At 36.5% G+C, this 22,797-nt stretch overlaps 1 non-coding gene across 1 annotated transcript; it reads left to right on the top strand.

Annotated features, from left to right (window-relative positions):
- Positions 1–7,931: 7,931 nt before the first annotated feature.
- On the top strand, positions 7,932–8,013 carry Trnas-aga (transfer RNA serine (anticodon AGA)). The gene has a single exon. It is a non-coding gene; the product is annotated as a tRNA-Ser (tRNA).
- The last annotated feature ends 14,784 nt before the right edge of the window (positions 8,014–22,797 follow it).

The raw sequence follows: 22,797 nt of genomic DNA, 5'->3' as shown, positions 1-22,797 counted from the left end.
GGGTTTCCATCGCCTGAAAACTGCTTTTATCAGCCGGCTCGACGCTTCACGGGGAGGGGAGGGAGAAGGAGATTTATCTTGTCGTCGTGCATTGCGGCACAATTTAGTTTTTCCCCGATGAATCGCTCGCCATTGGCCGTGGGGTGAATATGCTCTATGACGGTTGGACGATGGAGAAGGAAAGGAGAACGCGCGGCAATCGCATCGGTGTCACCTCTGCCCGGCTTCATTCGTCGAAACGCAAAATTGATTTAATGCGAGGCGCTCGGCCCGCGCGTTTCACGCGATCAGGAAAAATTTCACGTCTACGTTTACCTAACTGCGACACGTACTACGCGTTTGTTATTTTTTTTTTTCTCCTCTTTTTCGTTCTCCTCTTCTCGAATTCTGCGTTTCGTTTCCTTCTTTTTTCCTTGGATGTGCACGTTTCACGGCACATCTGATGATTCTCGCTCTGGCGGGGTGGCGGAAGTTTTGATCAAAAAACGCGCGTCGCTTCCAATAAAAATGGGAAAAAAACAATTATTCGTTTTCAATTTTTTTGGATAGTTTCATTTTTTTTCATTTCTCCCCACTTTTTTCTTTTTTTTTTTTTTATCTCTAATTCCGTTACTTCTATCGTTTCATTTCCGTTACGTACGTCTACGTCGATTTGTCAAACGGTAATTGCTATAACTGCCCGTATCATATGCGGAGCGAATTGTTGTTTGAAAATTATTTTTTTACTTGTACAAGATAATGTGTCGTTGATAAAATATAGAGGAGTTTATTAAGAGATAATGTCAAAAAAAAAAATGTTGATTAGAATATACGATAGTTTTTTTCTTTTTTTTTCGTAATAGCAATTAAATCTTTTAGAATAATTGTTAAAGAGAAAAAGATAATTCCCTAGAGATAACTAATAACAATTTATTATCGAAATTAATTAAGACAATAATGTTAATTAATATTAATTTAAAGAGTAATTTAATGCAAAAATAATGAAGCATTTAAGTAATAATAATGGCAATATACATTACAAATATACATTACGATACAATAATACATTAATATATTATTTCTCTACTTATTTATATAAATCTTTGAAGTTATTTTCAAAGAATATAAATAAAATTAATTTACATTAATTTCTGAAAAGTATAATTTTACACATTAAATAATAACATTAAATATAGATTTAAAAATATTTTTGAGTTTCATCGAAATAGTAAATTAAGTAACACAAGTGTCCACAAGTGTCCACTTTTCCTATTTTCAACGCGATAAAGTTAAAATATATATATAATACATTCAAATAAACTAATACAATTATTTCTCGTAACGTTTAATTAGTTCTGACCGCTAATGTTTCAAACATTCAACGTAAGTTACAAACGTTGCTACGTGCAATTTATTCCATTTTCATTTCTTCACAACGTATAAATAAAGTTTCCACGGTAACGGGATTCAATTTAGCAAGCATGAAGAATCGTGGCCAACCTTTGAAACTTGTTTTACAACTTCTTTAGAAATATATACGCGGTGCTTTTACCTGGACGTGGCTCAACTTAAATCGCAAACTTCAGTGATTTTTACTAATAAGCTCGTCCCAGTTACGGGAAAGCACCACTTCCATTCTCTGAAAGTATAACCCAGGCCCGACCGACTTTTCGTTCAGATTTTTTTACAATACCACGGTTAGAGTAAGTTTTCCATGTAGAAAATTCCTCTTTCGGCCTAGTTAACTTTTTAAGGGAATATTGAACGCCCCCATGCCCCCAGTCGAATGTAATTACTTCGTTCATCTCGTATATTGGACAAAGAGAAACTGTTTCGTTTACTTTATAAATATTTTATTAAAAAGCTAAACGAGATATAATAAATCTTGCGATGTAAAATTGTGTTTCACTGGTGGAGGAAAGTTTTATTGATGGAATTTCTGCATGATAAAAAAGACGTTACGATTCAATATGTCGAGGATTAGAAATTTTGTAAACTATTATTAAAAATATCGTCATTCCCATTGATTTTATAGATCTTATTTATTTCTAGATGAAGAAAGATTGGAGAAGGATTAATAGGGCAAAGACATTATTTTCTTTGTTTGATTTAATATTTTAACGTGGAATTTAATTAAAAAATAATGATCACGTTGAATTGAAAATTCTTGGTGTAAATAAATTTTAGAAATTTTGGAAATATGTGAAAATTGATTTTATGATTCTCGTTCAACAAAAGAGAATGTTGATGTTGATTTTTTTTTTTATAATATACTTAAAGTATTCGACGAATAGTAGTTTAAAGAAAAGAAATGTTTCATTAATCGATATATTTGAATTTCGTATATTTTTCTTTTTTTAAATATTTTTCAATGCGCGTGTAAGAATTTCATTTATTCACCTATGTCAAAACGCTCGTTTGACGTGAATGAAACGAGTATTGACGTCATGCTTGAAATATCGATATTATCCATTGAATATACTAAATTTCCAACATTTTCGATAGTTTCCGAATATTCGACAAGTGGAAATTCTAAATGGCAACCTAGAATGCGATATACATATTTCCCATTTAGACAATTTTATATTATCGAATTTGACTTTTGTACGCGTGGATCACCTTTCGAAAATTCTAAACGTAAAGAGATAGTTATTCTATATTAAAAAAAAATATATAACATTTGACAGTTTAAAGTCAAAGTGTTCGGGTATAATGTTAATTACGTTCGATCGAGACCACTTATTGAAATCATACATTTCGTTGACACTTCATGCATTATTACTGTTAATGCAAATTGATATAATTTTGAATAATCAGTTTTATTTGTACTATTATTCCATTAACGTTATTACTGATCTCGATAAAATAGAACTGGAACTCTAGAATAGATAGATACAATTTGCCCAGTTACGCTTAAATGTAATTAATTAATAGAACCGCGTGCACGAACTTCGCTATTGCTAAAATATTTCGAATATCATCATCTCTCTTCAAATAATAATTCCAATTATTAATTCCAAAAACTATTTTATTAATTACAATTATTATTTTAATCAATTTTTCCTACAATTATTTCATCTTGATGAAATATTATCCTTTGCCTTACATAAAATTCCCCATTTTCATCACAAATTTTATTTCATTTATTCATGTGAAAATATCGATAATTCTGAATAAATTTCTTTTATTTCTTTTATCCTTAATCCTTCGTATAATCATTCATTCTTCCGATACAACGAAAACTTGTTGTCGCAAAATTTCCATCCTCTTTCGTTTAAAAAAGAAAAATAAAATAAATAAAAAAAAGATATATCAAACGCAAGCACTCTCCGTACTTTAAGTACGACTTAATCAACGAGACGTGCAGACGATCGAAAGATTGCCACGACTAAGGGTCGTGTCGTCATAAAAGAGATATCGAGATATCCCTATCATCCGGTCTAGACTACGCGGAAGAGGGTAAAAGGCACAAGTTTGGAGACACGCGCAAGTTGCGGGCGGAAAGGGGGATGATATCGTAGCTCGAGCCAATTAGTCCGGATTTAGTGGACGACGACCAGGGAGGGGGCGCGTGGCCCCCTTTTTTTTCCCTCGCCGCTTTTCATTCCTCCTGCCGAAAACAATCGTGAAAATCGCCTCGAATACTCGGCCAAAGTTTCGCGACGACTGGCTCCACGATTCGGTAATGGCGTGCTTTCTCGTTGGATCGCTCTCTCTCTCTCTCTCTCTCTCTCGTTTCTTCGTTCGATCCTTCGTGATCTCGCGCGTTTTACGACGATAGCTTTGCTCCTCGAATCTTTCTATCCCAGGGATTCGATTTACAGCCGCTATTATATGCAAATGTCCCGGCTAAAATATCCCGCCACGTGAACGCCAACGCGATAGAATTCACTTGTGATCTTCCCTTAAGGAATTTTCATTTCGACTTTCATGGAGTATTGTTCGCCGATGAATATTTCAAGGGAGGGGAAAAATATCGCGGTCTCTTTTATTTTTTTTTTCTTCCTCTTTCCATTTTTTCCATTTTTTGGTCGAAAATATGTGATAATAATGTAAAATATTAATGGAAATGTAATTACGTATAATTACGTCGATTGGATGGATATCGATCGGTGTGCGTTTCAAAAATCTTAAAGAAATTCTCCTATCGGAAGAAGAAATTCTCCTATCGTGAAAATCTCTGATTTTGATAATTATTCGTTAATTACTTTGTTACGTTAATATAGCAAAGTTTTGTATAGTATGTATTACATATTCAACATCTATATTCGTTTAGTTAATTAATTAATTAATTTCTTTTTTATTCTGCTTTAACAGAGTTCATTACAGAATTTCATATTTTCGGTGGGAAATATTTTCTCTCTAAAATAGAGAAAATTATATACCCTGTATATATACCATCGACGTTTAAATTAATCGAATACCGGGAACTTTTACCGAAATGCAAATGGCTCCATTTGGGATTTAAGCTAAGCCTCTTTTCTCCATATTATCCATATGTCTATTTTTCTTTAATTAAGGACCTTTCCATTATCGGAAATCGTTCGATAAAGAATCGACCAAATTTATTGTGTATCCCATCCACCGTTTATTATCAATCTCAACCCCTTTAATCTCAATCCCTTAAAAATTATTGAACAGTTTACAAACTCGATGGAAAAATTCCATCGATTGAAATTTTCAATTTTCAATATCGAAAGACAAGGCACAAGACCTTTCGACATCCCCTGTCGTAAATCAGAAACGACGCAAAATTTTATCTCGACATTGTTATTGGACATACCATATCAATATGGAACATATTCTTTTATTCCTCCCCCTCTCCCTATCGCAAATCAAAAATTTGCGCGCGACAACAAAATTTTATCTCCGCCTTGTTCCCAGTTTCCACTTTGATGAACACGCGCGATTTTCCTCTCTTTTCTTTCCTTTCTTTCTTTCTTTTTAACAGGCAGCTGGTTAACAGGGGGAGGGAAGGGGAGAAGCGACACATAGGATCGGTCGAACTTGCCTAAAAGGGATGGAAGGGAGCGGTCGCCTAAAAAAAAAAAAAAAAGAGGGGGTATCGATGCAAATTCGCGAATATATTCTGGTAGATAGGTGATTCGTAGTATCCGTAGTGGCAGGCAGGCCGGTAATTTCACGCGGCTGCATCCGACGAGGGATCGATCGACCGATGCGACATCATATGCCGCTACACAATGGGAAACAAATTACGAAATTACCATACTAAGCGACTTTCCACGGCGACACAATAGAGCCAAACCATGCGGCAGATTGATCGCGATCCGCGGCCGGAAGATCGCGGTGCGCTGCATACGTTATTTGCATCTGTCCATATAGAGGGTTATGACTTTCGAATCCATCCATTATTGTTCGTCTTCCCGTTCTTAATTTTTGCGATCGGTCGAGAAAGAATTCGTTGTGATTTCTCACGATATTTTTTTCTTTATCAATTAAATTATCTTCAAAGCTGCGAGAAGTCGCAGAGTATTCCTGGAATTTATAATAAATCCGTGTAATTAGATTCTCTGTGAGATTTAAATTTATTTATGAATGAGTTTTAATTTCCTCCGATTTCGAGCTGGAGATCCTCCTCGATTGAGGATTTTTTTTGGGATTTTTCTTTTTCTTTTCTTTTCCTTCTTTTTTTTTTTTTTTTTGATTTTGAGATTTGAAGATTTTGAGGTTCTTTGATACGTTGTTACTTAAGTTGTTTTTCTTTTCTTTTTGGAGATTTTGAAGTGAAATCTTCTCACAATCTTCGCCACGATTTTTCATAAAAATGTATGGTGCGTCGAGTTTATATAAGAGAATAACGATATACAATGTACACGAGCTACGTTAACGTATTATCATATATTTTGTATGGTATAATTGGTTTCAATGAACGTAACATAAAACATTCATGCGAATGCAAATGAAATAAATGAACATAATACCGTGAACATGAAATGTTAACAGCTGTCCACAGGAATGTTTACGAAACGTTTACAAACATGTCCAGATATGACAGATTATTTACAATAATCTCATTCGATGTATACGAAAAATAACTTTATCGTTTTGGAAGAGCATAATTACAAATAAGCATCGATCATCGTAACATTTCTTTCACGAATTTTAATCCTCTCGATGTTTAAAACGGACAAACACTCCAATTCACCCCCTTCTTATATCCTTTAAAACCGTTAAAAACGATCAAATGTCGAACGCAAACCAATTAACGAAAAAACAATTACCGTTTATTTCAGTAACCAAAGAGAATTCGAATAAGGTAAGAGCACTTCGCTGGATTTTTTATTCACCATTCGTTTTACCATTTGTCCAACATTATTCTATTTCGTTCATTGCAAAAAAAAAAAAGCAACAACGACAAAATTCTTCGTTGCAACATCGCATTAACCGCCCCGCGTAAAATTGAATAATCGTGACATTAGATAAACGACAGGGTGGCACGCCATCTAGTCAATCTGACTACGTACACGCGTGTTCCACTCGAAAGGCTGAAAGAGTTTGGAGGAGAAAACGATGATTTCACAAGCGCCACTTCAATTACGAACAGAAGAATGAAATGAAAATAACCGTTTCGAAATTTCTCTCGCCCCGTCCTCCTCCATCCATCCGCTGCTCTCCCCCTCCCTCCCACAACTCGACACCGCCTGTTTTCATTGACACACACGCACATTCATAATTCCACCTCGTCGTTAATGAAAGAACAACAGAATAGTTTCGTGGATTCTTGGCCCGTAACAAGGACGGCGCGGAAGCGTGCACATGGAGCTCGCATGCAATTTAGATTTTACACGGCTGAGTTGAACACGAGGTTAAAATCAACACCGCGCCGCTCCCTCCCAACGCTCGTGAAACTTTGCGTTTATGCGAGCGCAGTACAGATACGGTTCAGGATTGCGTGTCGATAAGCGGAAATTATTACACTCGAGTTGCGTAATCATCGTCATACCCTAATATTCGTTCCACCCGGTCAATAGCCGTGGCGATATATAGCGATTTACAAAAGGATGAATATCGAGGAACGATACGAAATATTATATACAAATTTCTTTTAGATTTGTATTAAATATATGTATTAAAGTGACAATAATTATTCTCGTATCGATTTTTGACTATAAATTTGAAAAAATTTTATCGCAACAAGATCGCTATCTTTATGGGATTCGTCCCATTTCATTATAATCCATGTTCTCGTAATTGGAAAACAATTTCATTATGATCCATGGATTATAAACGAAACGATGTCTATACTTGTCGCAAAAATTTATAGGTGAGAGTGAACTATTACGTGGTTCGTGGTAGTATGGAAGAGAAGAGAGAGTGACCTACATCTCACAGGATTGTGTTCTGAATTCGTTTTTGAGAGTTTGCTACAATTATGGAAGCGGTGGATGCATTTATTAGAACGACATCACAGATTATTAGCACTAGTCTTGTAATCACAGCGCCCGATGACAAGGTGTTCGGGTTGGCGGCGTCGAGTTGAATCGGCGGTTGCGGATTTAATTAAAGGATGTCGAGACGCGTGGCTCTTCGTATGAGCATCCGTCGGCTAATTTGCATGAACGTAGTCGGAACGCGACCAAGTAAGTGGAAAGTGCGACTTCGGTTACGTTATGGGAACGAAATCGATTCCGTCTTTTAATTCCCTTTGACTTTTTCATACGAGAGACTGACGGATCGATTATTGTAATTGAAATTGTTCCTCTGTTCAATTCAATCGCGTTCAAATGGTATATTATAATTTTAAACATATTCTGCAAATTTTCTTATTATAATTTTTCCCTAATAAATGAACAAAAGTTTTTTAATTCGATAGAAAGAGAAATACAGTTTAATAAGTTTGAAAACTAAATATTAACTAAATAGTAATTAAAATAGTAGAATATAGCGCAGAATACGATTAATTACGAGAAAGGTGAGAACTGCTCGCGTAAGCAGTCGTGGCCGAGTGGTTAAGGCGTCTGACTAGAAATCAGATTCCCTCTGGGAGCGTAGGTTCGAGTCCTACCGACTGCGTTTTGTGAATGTTTTGCGATATCGCCGCACTTATATTTAATATTGATCATAGATATGTAAATATAATGTGCGCGATTAAATATTTTTTAATCTATATTTATTTTTGCAAATAAATTGAGTTATCGATAAAGAAAAGATAAACCAGAAGGCTAAAAGTTATTCCAATTATTATTTCTTCCTTTTTTTCTTTCCTTTCTTTTTCTTTTATAAATGAAATGGAAAAGACTACAATTATGCCTTTACACAGAAAGAATATAAAACTATTTTACACGTCCACGTAAAATCTACTCCATTGCTTCCCGAGTAATAAATGATCTCTGGAGTGCTGAATATGGTTATGAATATTTAACAAGTAAATTCATCGTCTCCATTTTATTGTCAATTTAATATATGGAAATATAAACATTAATGCAATTGCCCTTGAGATAAACCGCAACGCCAATTTCTATTTTTTTATTAGACGTGCGTACGTACCTCATTTACGTCCCAAAATACTCGAAGATCACCGTGATGCAAAAAAATCATCGTAATCAGACGATGGAGTAATGAAGATAAACCAAACTACAAGTAAATAACAAGAATACCAAAACGCCATCTATAAATCGAACAATTTATTCGTACGTACACCATCGCAAAAATTTAACATCACATCAGATATTCGTGCCATTTTTACTTATTTTTTTTTTTTATTTTTATTTATTTATTTTTTTTTCCCCTCTTTTTTTTAAATTTAAGACAGCACACGTCAGTCTGCTATTTTCCGTTTAATAATTACTGCCGCAGCTGCACAACCCTCGTTTGAAATTATACGCCCTCCCCTCCCCCCTCGTATTAGAGAGGACTCGGTATTACGTTGCATTAATGATGGCGTACAAGCAACGTCGCTGACCCCGCGTATCGACGCGTCGTCGTTGGGGGCTAGAAATTAATTTTCCAGGGATTCATCACAGCAGCAGTAGCAGCAGCAACAGATTTTGCCCTGCAACGGGCAACTTTATCGTTTTCTGCTCGTCCCCTCCCCCTCACCGGTAACGTCACACCGGATTCGTTTACACTGGATGGATAGCATCACTCGGCCGGAATAGACTTCTGTATTATCGAAATAACGCAATTACACGCGTACACGCGATACGCGATTCCCATTGTTCCGAGCGTACAACGTATCGTATCCCTACACCTACAGAGGTATTTATCTCTGTTATTATTACACAGAACATTTGTATTAATTATATCGAGGTGGAAGAGGATGGGGAAAAATTCGAAAATTGAAATTGATAAACGTTGATTTCCCCTATATCAAGGGTTGATACGCTTGGAAGAATCTATTATATGAAATAAGCGGATAATTTCGTGGTATATAGTGGATTATTCGATAGATTACAACTACGTAGAGAAGATTTTCAAAAATCGATTGGGAGAAAAATTGTATCAAATATAAATATTGCGATGATACAAAAATTGTGATCGTATCAAAATCGTAGACGTGGGTAAGTAGTCGGGCGAGTGGAACGAGATAGTCACGGCCAGACAAATGGAATTACGATCCAACGAGTGGAGACGATCGTGGCCAGACAAGTAGCAATAACACGATTACATTATGAAACTAGTATATCAACTCGAGAGAAGAAGATGAAAAGAATGAACAATTACTCAGATAAGTACAACAAAAATGGTACGAGAATTAAATAATCTCGTATATAAAACCGAGATTAGATAAAAAATGGAAATTCTGATCGAAGAAATACGTTAACACAAGGGAGGGGAGGGAAATACGTGATCCTGATACACGATACGCGATTCTCGTGTAACTCGCTCGTGTTTAAAGAGCAAGATAGGAATCGAGGGAGAATCGTTCGAATTTCAATGTCGATTAGCGAGAGGGACACGGGCGTCGCGTGTCTATGAAAAATCAACGCTGGCCATCGAACGAGCGTCGGACGAGCGTACTTCCGTTTTTTTCTCTCTCCCTCTCCCTTTTCCGCCCCCCTCGATAACGATGGGACAACGACAGGTCGGGTGATTTGCGGAAGGTGATGCGACAGGATGCAGGATGGGCGACAGTACGTACCTATTGCGTTAATTGTGATCGTTAATTCGAGTCACGTAGCGAGGGGGGTCGCAGGAGTTTATACCCCGCCGCAACCCACGCCGATGGAAAGCATCGATCGGCACGAACGAATTCCGCTAAACGTCCCCCGGTCATCCATGGGCTTATCTCCTCTTCCCAAGTACTGGAGGGGGAGGAGGTTCAATTGGGAATCGACGTTCACCGGGATCCTTATTACGGGAGGATATATCCTCCTCCTTCCGTTTCCCCGCCCACGCTGTTCTTCGGGGAATCGTTTAATTAATACCCTTTCGAAAAGTTTTGGAAGGAAAGTCGAAGTTTGGAAAAGTTTCGTGAAAAATGTCGGATTGATGATTCGAGGGAAGAGGGCTTGCGAAAATCTGGCTTTAATTTTTCATCCTGGAAAACGTGTGGATAATCTGTACCCTTTGGGTCCTAAAGCGTAGCTTAATGGTCGAAATGGATGTTTCTATTCGTCTGTTCGAATAAAGGATAAGGAACGAGAGAATTTATAAATTAGAAATACAAATTTTTACACTCTAAACTACGCTACGTCTATTATTACAATAACGATAATAGCAAAATGGGGAGAATTTGAATCCACAGAAAAAGAAAAAGAAAAGAAAGAAGAAAAAGATAAGCAAAGTAAAATTCATCTCCTCACCTCGACTAAAAGATGAGACGGAAACGTTTACGCGGGATATTTATCAAAATTATTAAATCCGATTGAGATTAATCCGTCTGTTAAATATCGAGAGCAAGAGTAAAAGTAAAAAATTGGGACAAATGTTTGCCACGTGTCTCGGAGAAATGTTCTTTTAATTAACAACGTTTGGGAGGAGAAACGAAAGGGTATCGAGGGGGCACGATTGGACCGTTTCGATCTCGCGTGAAGGTGAAAAAGGGAGAGAAAGTGGCTGGAAGAGGGGGAGAGGGGGTTGGGCAATGTTTTTCATTAATTGGGCCGGGCTCACCGGTTGTTTGCCGAGCGAAAGACAAAGTTAAACAAGGGAGCGTATCCCCGCGAAGAAATTGAGAGACTTTCTATATATAATCAGACATCCGGTTATCGGATCAGACGTGGTGGCGTGTAAGCGCATTCCTTGGAACGGTGACGATGGTGAAAATTAGTTCCCCGTCCATTTAGTAATCACCTGCCGTTACCCTTGATTAGCCAAAACTTGTGCCCTCCGTTCCTTTGCCTCGCTTTGCTTTGCCAGTCACCCCCCTCCCCCCTCAGTTCCTGTACTTTAATGGACAATTTACTCGCGCAGACTTGACGTTGCCGTCGCTCAGTTTACGAGAGACCTGTTACAAATGGGAAACCGCTCTTTCGGCTGACGCATTCCCCAATTTTCCTCCACTTTTTCTTCACTTGATTCCTCGCGCGGCAAATGTTTCGAGCGTTGCTACTTTAAAACCCATGTTTTGCTCGAATCGATTATTCGAAAAATATTTAATTGTCAAAGAAATAAATTTATATTTTTATTACAAATATATTATATATATATATATAGATTTGAAAGGTTGGTAATGTGCGCAATTCATCGAGTGTAATGTAATCTTTTAGTTTTTGGGAAAGAAAAATACAGAGGTAAAAAAAATATAAAGATTTTTTTATTAAAAAAGAGAGGAAAGAAAAATAACAGTCGGTGTTTGTTGCTCGCCGCGGGAAAAATGTCGATATTCCGGGGGAAAAAACTTTTTCCGCCGAAATTTTTTGCCGGTACAACTTTACAAGTGAATTAACCTGCTTCGGGAAAATAGTTTCGGGAAAAATTCTCGCTCGCTGCGGTCGATTTACACAAAAGGCAGAAGTGTTTGTTCATCACGAATTCCCTCTCCTTTCGACATTCTAATTGTTGCACATATCTTTTCTTTTTTACTTCTTTTTCTTCCTTTTCTTCCACGTCCCACGTCCAATCATTTTCGTTCAACTTATCTATCCGGTTTAACCCATCTAATCGGACGTTAAAAATAGAATTTGTCACACCAGAAGAGTCTAATTCTCCCTCTTCCCCGAGTCGTGAAAAAAATGGCCGTCCAGGGACCATAAAAGTAATAAAAGAAAAATTCAACCTCTTCCCCGAACGATCTCATTAAAGGGAAGAATAACTACGATTGCAGTTGAAAATGTTCCCCCTAATTTCCCATCTAATATCATTCTCGCCGAGATAAAAAGCTTATTTTTTTCGATTTTTTTATTTTCTATTTTAAACACATCTCATTTAATTACGAGGCAGGGGGGAGGAGAGCAGACTTGGACCACAGACAATAAATCAAAGATCCTCGTTCCGCAATTTGTTCCAATGTAAGGATCCTCTAATCGTCTTTCTCGCGTATCAAGGGGGAGAAGATGCATCGAAGATCTTTTAAGCCTCCCCTAATTGGATATTCCGACCGTTTTAATACCGCCAAGAAGGATCTTGCTTTCTTTTCGCTTCCTCCCCTCGTTCTCGTTCGAAGGAACGAAAGAGAGAGAGAGAGAGAAAGAGAGAGAGAGAGAGCAAGACACGAGAATGCCAATTTCTTCCTGCCCCCTCCCTGCCTCTGCAACTTATCCACGCGCTAATTTAACCCGATAATCGTGATTCCGCTTTCGCTCGTGTTGGCCTTTCGCGGAAGCCAACCGCTCGAGGAAAATCGCATTCCACCTGATTTCGCATCGCCGATTCGAACGAAACGAACGATTAACTGTGCAATCGCCTCGCGAACAAAAACGATCCCTTTTTACCTTGTTTCTTTGTAATTACCATTTAACACCCGTGAAAGCTTGGTGCGCTCCGACCTTCCCTGCGAAATTTAATTCGTAAACTCCGTAAGAGTCTCCGTCTGTTAACCATTTCGACGGCGAAGTTTCCAAGGTTTCGGAACGAGGAGCTATTTTTTGGGGGGCGGAATTTAATAATCCTTTCGGATGAAGACGGAAAGGATGACTTCTTCTCGATTTTCATAATACGGTCGACAAACGGTAAAGAAAAAAAAATAAAGAAAGAAAAAGGCTCGGCGTGTTTTGGACACCGTTTACCCTACATCAGTCCACCCTTTTCATCAAACGTCCTTAACGAAACGTTTCCTTTCTTAACAAGTGGCACGTGGGTCTTTAATCCCATCGCTCTTTCAAAAGCGATGTCGAATAAAGAGCCACGTTTCCAGGCACATCGCTCTTTGTCCCAGCCACCGCTGTTTTCACCCCCTGCCCCCGTTACGCGTCCACTCGCCCTTTTTCCTTCGTGCAATCACACCACGGCTCTGTTTCCTTACTCTCCGACACCTTACTCTACGCTACTCTCTCTCTCTCTCTCATCTACTTTTCTTTTCATTTCGCCCGTTATCATTTCGAACCGTTCTTTTTCCTTTGCTTTCGAAAGCCTTCGAAAGAACGAGATCTTAACCCGATCGTTTCTCCTTCCATTCTTTCTTTTTTTTTTTTTTTCTTTTTTTTTCGTTGCAAATGACTTTTAAGTGGACTTAAATAGCCCATCGCGTTTAAAAGCGCCTTGTTGCGGGACCACAGTGTAACCGTCTCTTCATAAAGCCTTTTCGCGAAACCATCTCCTAATTACACCTCTTTCAACAAACGTTTCTCTCTCTCTCTCTCTCTCTCTCTTTCTCTCTCTCTTTCTCTTTCTCTCTGTGCTCGACGTTTCACCAATAACACTCGAACGAGGATCTTTGCTATTTTTGGGCGACATTTAAAATTGATGTTTAAGCGGGACGACGTTATTGTATTGAACGTTTGTTTTTTGAAATATATTGAGATAAGTAATGTGAAAAGTTTGTCGTTCGAATTGTTGATTTTTTGGATTCCTTTTTTTTTTTCGATAATACGAAATTATTGAAATAGGAATTTTGCACGATTTGTTTTTAGATTGTACTGTTGTATTGAGATAAATAATGTAAAAAATTTGTCATTTGAATGGACGGTCGTTTGGATTTTTTATGTGAATTCGATATTTAAATTGTCGAAATGACAATTTACGCTTTGCTTTTTGGATCGTATTGCGATAAATAACGCAGAAAAGCTCGTCGAATTGAACTGCTGATTTTTTAGATTTGGTTAGAGCAACATCGTTCTATGACATTTCAAAATGGAGAAGAATCTTTTAAATTGAAATTGTATCTTCAGGCGCAAGGAAACTTTATTTCTTATTTAAGAAAATGATAATCCACTTCACGTAACGTTGAATTTTATGATAACGCAATTGGAAAATTTTGCTACGGAGTTTCAGAAAGAAATTGGAAACTCCGAAAAAGATTAAAACGTAATGTCGTGTGCAGAGAACGTTTTATTTTTCTTCGCAGCTGTCTCAGTTAAATTGACATACTTTCCAAACAATCTATTTGTTCTCGCTGTTTTTAAGATTTCAACTTGCACTTTGTTTAAAAATTTCTTTTCACTTTATTTCATCCATCGAAAGATGAAAACAAGGAATCAAGTTTTAAAACAACATTTCTAGTTTTGATTCTCTTACTGACATTATAATATCACGGAATATATTATATCACATTGATAAACCAACATCCCACTAAGACATTAGTGGAACTTTAATTTCTGCAAACTAGCTCATTGGAAAAGAAAGTTTCATTTCCAATGAGTTGCCGACGTAACAAGAATTGCTGGTAGAAAGCACGAAGAATAAAACTTACTCTACTAAATATTTGAATCATTTATGGCCACTTAAAAATTATAAAAATAGATAAATTTTCAAATAAATCGTTTCGACTTGTTATTCCTCTGAATCCTTAATCTTAATAGCCAACGAATCAAAAATATCACGTTGAATTAAATTTTTTAATAATTTTCCAACAATAAAATTCTAAGTTCGAGGTATAAAAATAAAAAAATTCCAGCTTCGAATTCGTAAATCTTTCGAGGTAAAAAAATGAAAGAGTATTCATTGACACGAGATCAAAAAAATTGTCAAATTTATCAAATAACTATCTACCAACCTTCATCTTCGAGCAGCCAAATTCTATCCAGCTTTCGAAAAATCGTCGACTCGAGGGTATCCCCTTTATCTTCTCGAAAGTACACGAGCCGTGAAATTCGCATCTCAACCCTTCGAGTCGATCGACTCTTATTAAGTGCAAAAGATTGGCCGGCTATGGGTCACCGTCTTGTTGTATCTTGGCCACAAGAAAAATCGCTCTGCTCCGCTCGTTTGACAAGACGAATGATCTTGGATGGTATGAGCAAGATCGCGGGTTGGTGCATTAAGGTAGTATACTTTTCCAGACATATCTTGTCCCCAAACATTGGGGCGGCGGTGGGGTGATATCGAGGGGATGAACGAGCTGCATGGGAAAACGAGATAGTTCGGTATAAATCAATAATACGAATTGGAAACTGGGATTCCGGGCAGAAATGTCAAATAATTGGTAACAGGTTGATAAGTATTAAGAAAAGTAGAGATATCGAATATTTAATTGCATAGGATATAATTATCTTAGAGTAAGAGAGTAATTTGATAAGTAATTTGATATTTCGAAATATCCCAATTGTTACAATATGAAAGTTTGTCGAAGATGTTTTTTAACAAATTTATATAAATTTCAGGAAATTTTTAGAGATTCGTTTATATTAAATCAATAATACGAATTGGGAACTGGGATGCCAGGCAGAAATTTGATAACAATTTGATAAGTATTAAGAAAAGTAGAGATGTCGAATATTTGATAATTGTATAGAATATAATTATCTTAAGTAAGTAATTTGATAAGTAATTTGATATTTCGAAATATCCTAATCGTTTTACAATATGAAAATTTGTCGAAGATGTTTTTTAACAAATTTGTAAAAATTTTAGGAAATTTTTAGAGTATCGTCTATATTCTCGTCGAATTTCAATTTCAATTCGTATTCGTTGACAGAAGGATATATTGTTTAGAGAAGAATTGAATTTTATATTTTTTTTTTTTTTTATTATTTGCGCAAAAATCAAATATGGATTATATTTGAAAGAATTTTTGGGATGTATTCGAAACAACTTGTATGCAAATTAAGATAAGCCAATAATCAACGACATTGTTTATTATCAGAATGAATTCCATGGTGATTCGATAGATTGGAAATTATAATTCGCCTCGCTTTAGTATTCTATTACGCCGCGAAACAGCGTAAAAAATATTTTCCCAATGGATATATCTAGTTTGTCATTGTAATAACGCTTTGGTTTCCATCAAGATTGTTAATTACTTTAAAAAAAAAAACTAAAAATCGGTCTCTTCGTTTCATTATCAATCCGAGATAACATTTTGATAGAACTCTATATATTTCGTATAAAAAGAAAATACTTGAATCGAAAAAGAGACGATATTATTATTATTATTATTACATCTAAGAAATTGAATAAATAAGATTCCATTTAATCGTTTTATCTCTCATGGTCGACGAATTTTTATAGCCTCGTTGGATAGGCTCTGCCGTTTTCCCACGTAGATACGAGAGACTTAATACGAGATACCTAATGTAGGGATCGGCATTGGCATTAGAGTCTAATCTCTGCCCTCCTTATCTGGCTTCACTGGATTTTCGTCGACGCGGGGAAGGAGCGAAAAATAAAAGAAGAAGGGAGAGGGGAGAAAAGAAAGCAAAAGAGAGAAAGAAGGCGAGGAAAGCAAATGAAAAGAAAAAGAGGGAAGGCGGAAAACTGCGGAAAAGGGGGGAAGAGAATCGAGCCGACCAAAATGGTGGCCAATTTGTAAGCGCGCAAGTTAACGAGCCCATTCACCGAAACGGCTATTCGTCTTTCCGGTAATGCAATCAGCAGGTTTCACCGCGCACTTTTGCATTTCGTTTCTCGCTGCGCAAGCACTTGAACGCCCCTGTTTCACTAATTATCTATAAAATTAACGACACGTCTACCCCCGTTCGAGCCTCGATGTCAGGCCAAGCCTGCCGCCGGATAATTAACCATATTCCACGGACGGACGACGTCATTATGGGGCAGCTTGAACCAGGCTTGTATTGTTCTGTCGTTAACCCTTTCATTTCCGTCTCTCCCTAGAATTTCCACGTCTCCTCAACTATTCGGCTTAGTTGAATCCAGTCGTTGCCAATTACGGTATGCGATATATATATATGTCGTATACGGTGAGCGTAAATATTGTACGATTAATTAATGAACTTGAAACCCGTCCACTCGGTTAATAATATCGTTCACGATCCACCCGGTATCGTTACTTGTTATTGTTCCAAGTTAGGTTTCAACTATCTCCTCGTATAATGTAGCGGGGAATATTTAACATCTCGTGCGCCGTTCGTTTGCTCAGCTTTCGACCGTTCGTTTGATAATTAAGGGTCATTCGCGGAAATATTAAACACTTCAAGAATTTAAGATACTTGATATTTGATATTTTGTATCGTAATACGTATATAATTGTAACATCTAAATTTTTAATCAGAATCCCTATATTTCGTAATATTTCTTAACATTGTTATAAAAGCAGAATTATTCGCGATTCACGATTCGTGTATTTAATTACGAATCGCGACAACATGTCCACAACGTTTCTCTCTCACTCTCTTTCTCTGCTTAAAATTCGGTATATTAAGAGAGTAGGTTTATAAACATTCCAAAGGAAAATTATATATCTCATCCTGTTCCTCTTCCTCTTCCTTCTTATTCGAATTTTACGCTATTCAAAATTCATCTTCCTTCCTTCCTTCCTTCCTTCCAGGTTGAAAAGCGAATCCCTTGTCCCTTGTTCTTTTTTGCATATCATTGCATATTACCTACTTTCAGAAATTACATTGTTCCTACTCGGCGCGAGTACAAACGCGAGACGAATAAAACGAGGACGTTACGACGTGGAACGAAGACACGGGGGAAAATGTTAAAAATACCAGAAATAACGTCTCTCTTGGGTCGAGGAGCCAAAATTATAATTTGTTCGCGTAAAATGGGAAACATGTGTAAATGAATTGCTAATTAATTAAAAGTTGTCGTTGATCCATCAAATATTTGATTAAATCTTGCATTAGCGAATATTTGATTTAGAATTTAATTCGATGCCTTTTTATCATTTGTAATATCTGATTTCACAAGATTTTTCATAAAATGAAAGCTGTTGTATAATATAAGAAATTCTCGTTGAAATTCTCAGAAATTCGGATTCATCGATGGAAACTACTACTCAATGTGAATATTTTTGAGAATAACGAATTCGAAATATCGAATCCTTTGCATCCATTTTGAAGAAAAATATCGATTGTTCCTTGTAATCCTCCCGCACACTGATCACTTCTCTAATCAGATTTTATTCGATTCTCACGATTCGATTCGTTCCAACGTCATTTCACTGATGCAAACACTTTTTAAATATTCGAAGAAATTTATTTAAGAGAATTTGAAATTCGGAAGATGGAAATATTTCTCACTAAGAATAAAAATTTCTTTCGTGTGATTCTTTTCTTTTTTTTTTTTCGAATTTTTATAAATTTTGTTGTTCGAAAAAGCAGAATTAATAGATCGGTAGATCTAACGTCAAAGGATCGACGATTCGTTTGATTCGTGGATATCGCATTTTCTTATCTCGTTTTCAACTCGGACAACAATTCCACCGACAGTTTTCAAAAGTCCATGGGGGTTAATCCGGTTCTTTGACCCTTATCGGTCAAGACCGCCCTCTGTCGTGTTTGTCGTTCGTTCAATCTTAGTCCTTGCCAGATAAGATCGCGCTAGAGGATCCATTAGCCACCGCGCCAAACATTCTCGATTCCACGATTTGATAACGCGTTATTTCGTATTTGGTCGGGTTGTGAATTTTTACCTGCGTCGTTAAAAATTAAAATTCATTATATCTTGAATAGGGAAGTCGATATGATTGAAATTTCGATGAAGATAGAAATTGATGTTTAACGTTTAACAGGGGGAAGGGGATGATCGAAATTGCGCATAGAGAGATAAAAATAATCGTGAGACTTTTCGTTATTAATATGCGAAGAATTATAATAATTGTTTTAACGATTCTTTTCCTTCTTTATCCAGTATTTTGGCGATGATTGATCCAATCGAATAAGAATTCAATTTTTTAAAATTATAACACGTGTTTAACGAACTGCCATCGATATACACACTGTTTATACATTATTATTGTATTATGAAATCGGCAAAATTGTGATTCGAGGGATTAGTTCACGCATCGTGCACATTCTGAATGTACGATATTTGCATACGCAATGGAGCATAAGAGAAAGAGACGAGTAAGAGGAGGTTTTATGGTTAAAATTTATAAAAGAGGACGATAACAGAGTATTATTATCGTCATCAGATCGTCTTGATGATAATGAGATATTATTCCCGTTGCAATTCTCGTTCGCATATTCGATCCATTTTACTTTCTTTTCAAAAAATAACAAATAAAAAGATGTACACAATATTACTCGAATTAACATCGCGAATCAAAATCGTTAAATACAAAGAAAAGTCATAATAGAAATAAATATCTTCATAACGTGTACACATATATACGACGATTTATCTCAGATTCGATATTCGAATTATTAATACACGAGAATTAAAATCACATCTCGTGTGAATTAAATTAAATGTAAAAAGAATCAAGTGCTCTAGCATCCTTAAAAGTAAAAAGATAAAAATATCGCTTTAACATCGCGAACTGAAGTCGTTTCAATCCCTCGTTAAATACAAAGAAAAGTCATTCCGATAACAGGAATAAATATTTTCATAACGTGTACACATATATACGACGACTTATCTCAGATTCGATATTCGAATTATTAACGAGAATTAAAATCATACCTCGCGTGAATTAAATTAAATGTAAAAAGAATCAAGTGCTCTGGCAGCATCCTTAAATAAGAAAAATAAAAATATCACTCGACGCGCGCGTTCCAAACAAGTTTAAATCGTAGGGTAATTCGCAATTCTCGCGAAATCTCGATAGCCATCGAGCGCAAGGGTCCGTTTGCATGTGCAACGAAGACCGGGGCATATAAAGCAGCAGAGGCCCGTGGCGGAGAAATATGAAAGGAGGCGGTAACATTAACCGTTGGCTCGACAATTCCACCCCTGAGCGGCCATTTTGTCCTTCTCGGATACAGATATTGCCAAGGCATTGTTCCCGTGGGTGGGCTGTTCGCCGGTGTGTGCCAACAGAGCCACTCATTGTCTCCGGCCAAAAGTTTAATTCCCGGCTACCACTCCTATCCTATCCCCTATTCTTTCGGCCTTGCCACTATAGGACAATGAACGAAGATGACTCGACTCGAGAGAGGAAAGTTTCGTCACCGCACAAATCTTTCCTTCCCTCCCAATCCTTGGTCTGGTGTTGCAATCCTCTCTCGCTCTTTTTCTTTTTCTTTTTCTTTTTTTTTTTTTTTTTTGCTTTCTTTCTTTTTCCTCCAACCAAAGTAACACAGTTCGCACAGGTTGGAATTCTTTCAGGAGCAAATGACTTCGGGGCTCGTGAACGGGACGCGCGTCGAACTTCATTCGAATCTTAAGGACCCGCAGCCTTTTCACCGGGACTGTGAAACTGTGTTGTCCGTAATTGCTAGTGCTTTCACGGAAATAAGTCCTTTTGTCGGGAAATACGGAAGGGAAGTGGCCGTGGAATCTGGTGAAAACTTATCGTTACCGTGCAATTTGGTGGTACATAATGATGATCGCGGGCCCCGCGTTTCTCTTCGCGTCGTTCGCGTCGAAAGAATGAAACGAATAATTATAACACGAAGGTGGTGTCTCTGGTAAGGTGAAAATTTAATTTTGAGCGAAAAATTGAATTTTCTTTCTTCCGGTTTAATTAAATATTCGAGAGGCGAAGAGATGGATTTGTATTGTCCTTCCTGGTTTATTAAATTTTTCTTTTTTATCCTCGGATTTTTAGATATTCCTTAATTAACGCGATTAATTATTTAGGAGATTTCTCTTCTTTCTATTTATTTTATTTTTATTACCCGTGCGTGGAGTAAGTACGTGTAATACCGAATTTAAAATTAAACGTGGGAAGCGGGTTTTTTTTTTTTTTTTGAACGATTTCCCAATATTTTCTTTTATTTTCATCGGAAAATTCTAAAATTGATATGCTGACCCTAGAAGAATACCATTCTCTTTCCTATTACGTCCCAGTCCCCGAGGAAAGATGTAATGGGACTATTTTCGTCCTCCGAGGAGGCAATTGGCACGATGATAGAATTCAATGTGAATTGACTTCTCAAGAGAACCCGTGGCTTTGGCAAGTGACAATCGACCGAGAGCCACGGGAATTCCCACTGTTTCTATTTGTATCCCAAATAACTTGTAATAAAAAAAACTATATCTATATACGCGTCAATAGAATTAATCATCAAACGACGATGTTCAACTATTATAAAATTGTCAAAAATTAAAATTTTTCTTATCGAAATCCACTTAGGGGAAACCGTACCAAATGAAATCACTTTTCGATTCGTCTCGATATCTCAATCGGTTGCCGAGATATGAGGATTCAAAGTTTCCGTAACATAAGTTGAGGGTGCAAAAGTTGTGAATGGATCCACCAACCTACATTTCTTCCTGGAAATGTGTACTACGTCTTTCCAAGAATCGTGTCTTTCCAGGAATCGCGTCTGTCAGTTGTCTGGAATTTGAGATAGGTCAGCGAGAGCTAGAGATCCGAATAAGAAGAACAAGAAAGAAGATGGTAAACGATTAAAAATTACCCTTTCCTTTACACGACGATATCTCCGGAACCGGAAATCGTAACGGGATAAATCGAAAAGCGTTTTAAAGAGAAAGCTATCGCGCTTCCAATGATCCTTGATTCGTTGAGCGGAAGTCATTATTTTCGGAGTTATAGCGATTCAAAAATTTTCTCTTTTTTAATAAGATTTAATCGAATTTAAACGATCAAGAATCAAAAAATTGTAAAATAAATCGAGAAATGTTTCAAAGAAACAAATTTTCGCGCTTCTATATTTGTTTTTTATCGATTGGAAATTATTATTTTTGAAATAATAGCGATTCAAAGTTTTCTTAATTTTAGTAGATTTTTAAAACAAAGTCCATGCATTAATATGGAAAATATATAAAAATCCGCGTTCTATTTATAACAATTCACAAAAATCGAACGATCGACGATTTCCTTTGAATATTTTCTGTGTAAATTTCCAACAATTTTCAACCGCAAAACTATCGCTTTTTCCATATTGAAAATTGAGCAGATAACCTTACGAGTGCATAAAATGTGCAAATTTAATTGCTGTAATTAATCGTAACTGTGCGTAATGCATGAAAATAAGCCATTCGAAAAAATGATGAAGAATTTACTGTATTTACCAAGTCATCCATTCAATTAAATTTAATTATATGTAAAATTAATTGGTCACGAATCTGGCCGTGACACTCGAATTGATGAAGCATGAAAATATATATAATTCTTCTAACCATATTAAATTACCAATTTCCGGGGGTGACTTGGTGAAACTTGTAAACCTTATATTTCAATCGATCCCGTATTATCATTGACACTGATATTTATTCTTAAATTTATCTCAATTGAAAATATCTTAAATTCTTCGATATTTCGAACCATGAATATTTCCTTTAGTCATAGACAATGACACAGCATTTGGACGTGTAATCCAATAAATTTAACGAGAAACACATTTGCCGTGTATGAATAAATAATTAATATGCATAGCGTATATTGTCGCTGAGTGAACATTAACGTTCGCTGTATTATCTGCCTGCTTAATATTCCATTACTAT

Source organism: Apis cerana, linkage group LG4 (genome assembly GCF_029169275.1).
Source record: "Apis cerana isolate GH-2021 linkage group LG4, AcerK_1.0, whole genome shotgun sequence".
Classification (NCBI taxonomy): Eukaryota; Metazoa; Arthropoda; class Insecta; order Hymenoptera; family Apidae; genus Apis; species Apis cerana.
Note: the sequence above shows the minus strand (reverse complement) of the source record. Positions and strands in the feature narration are given on the sequence as shown.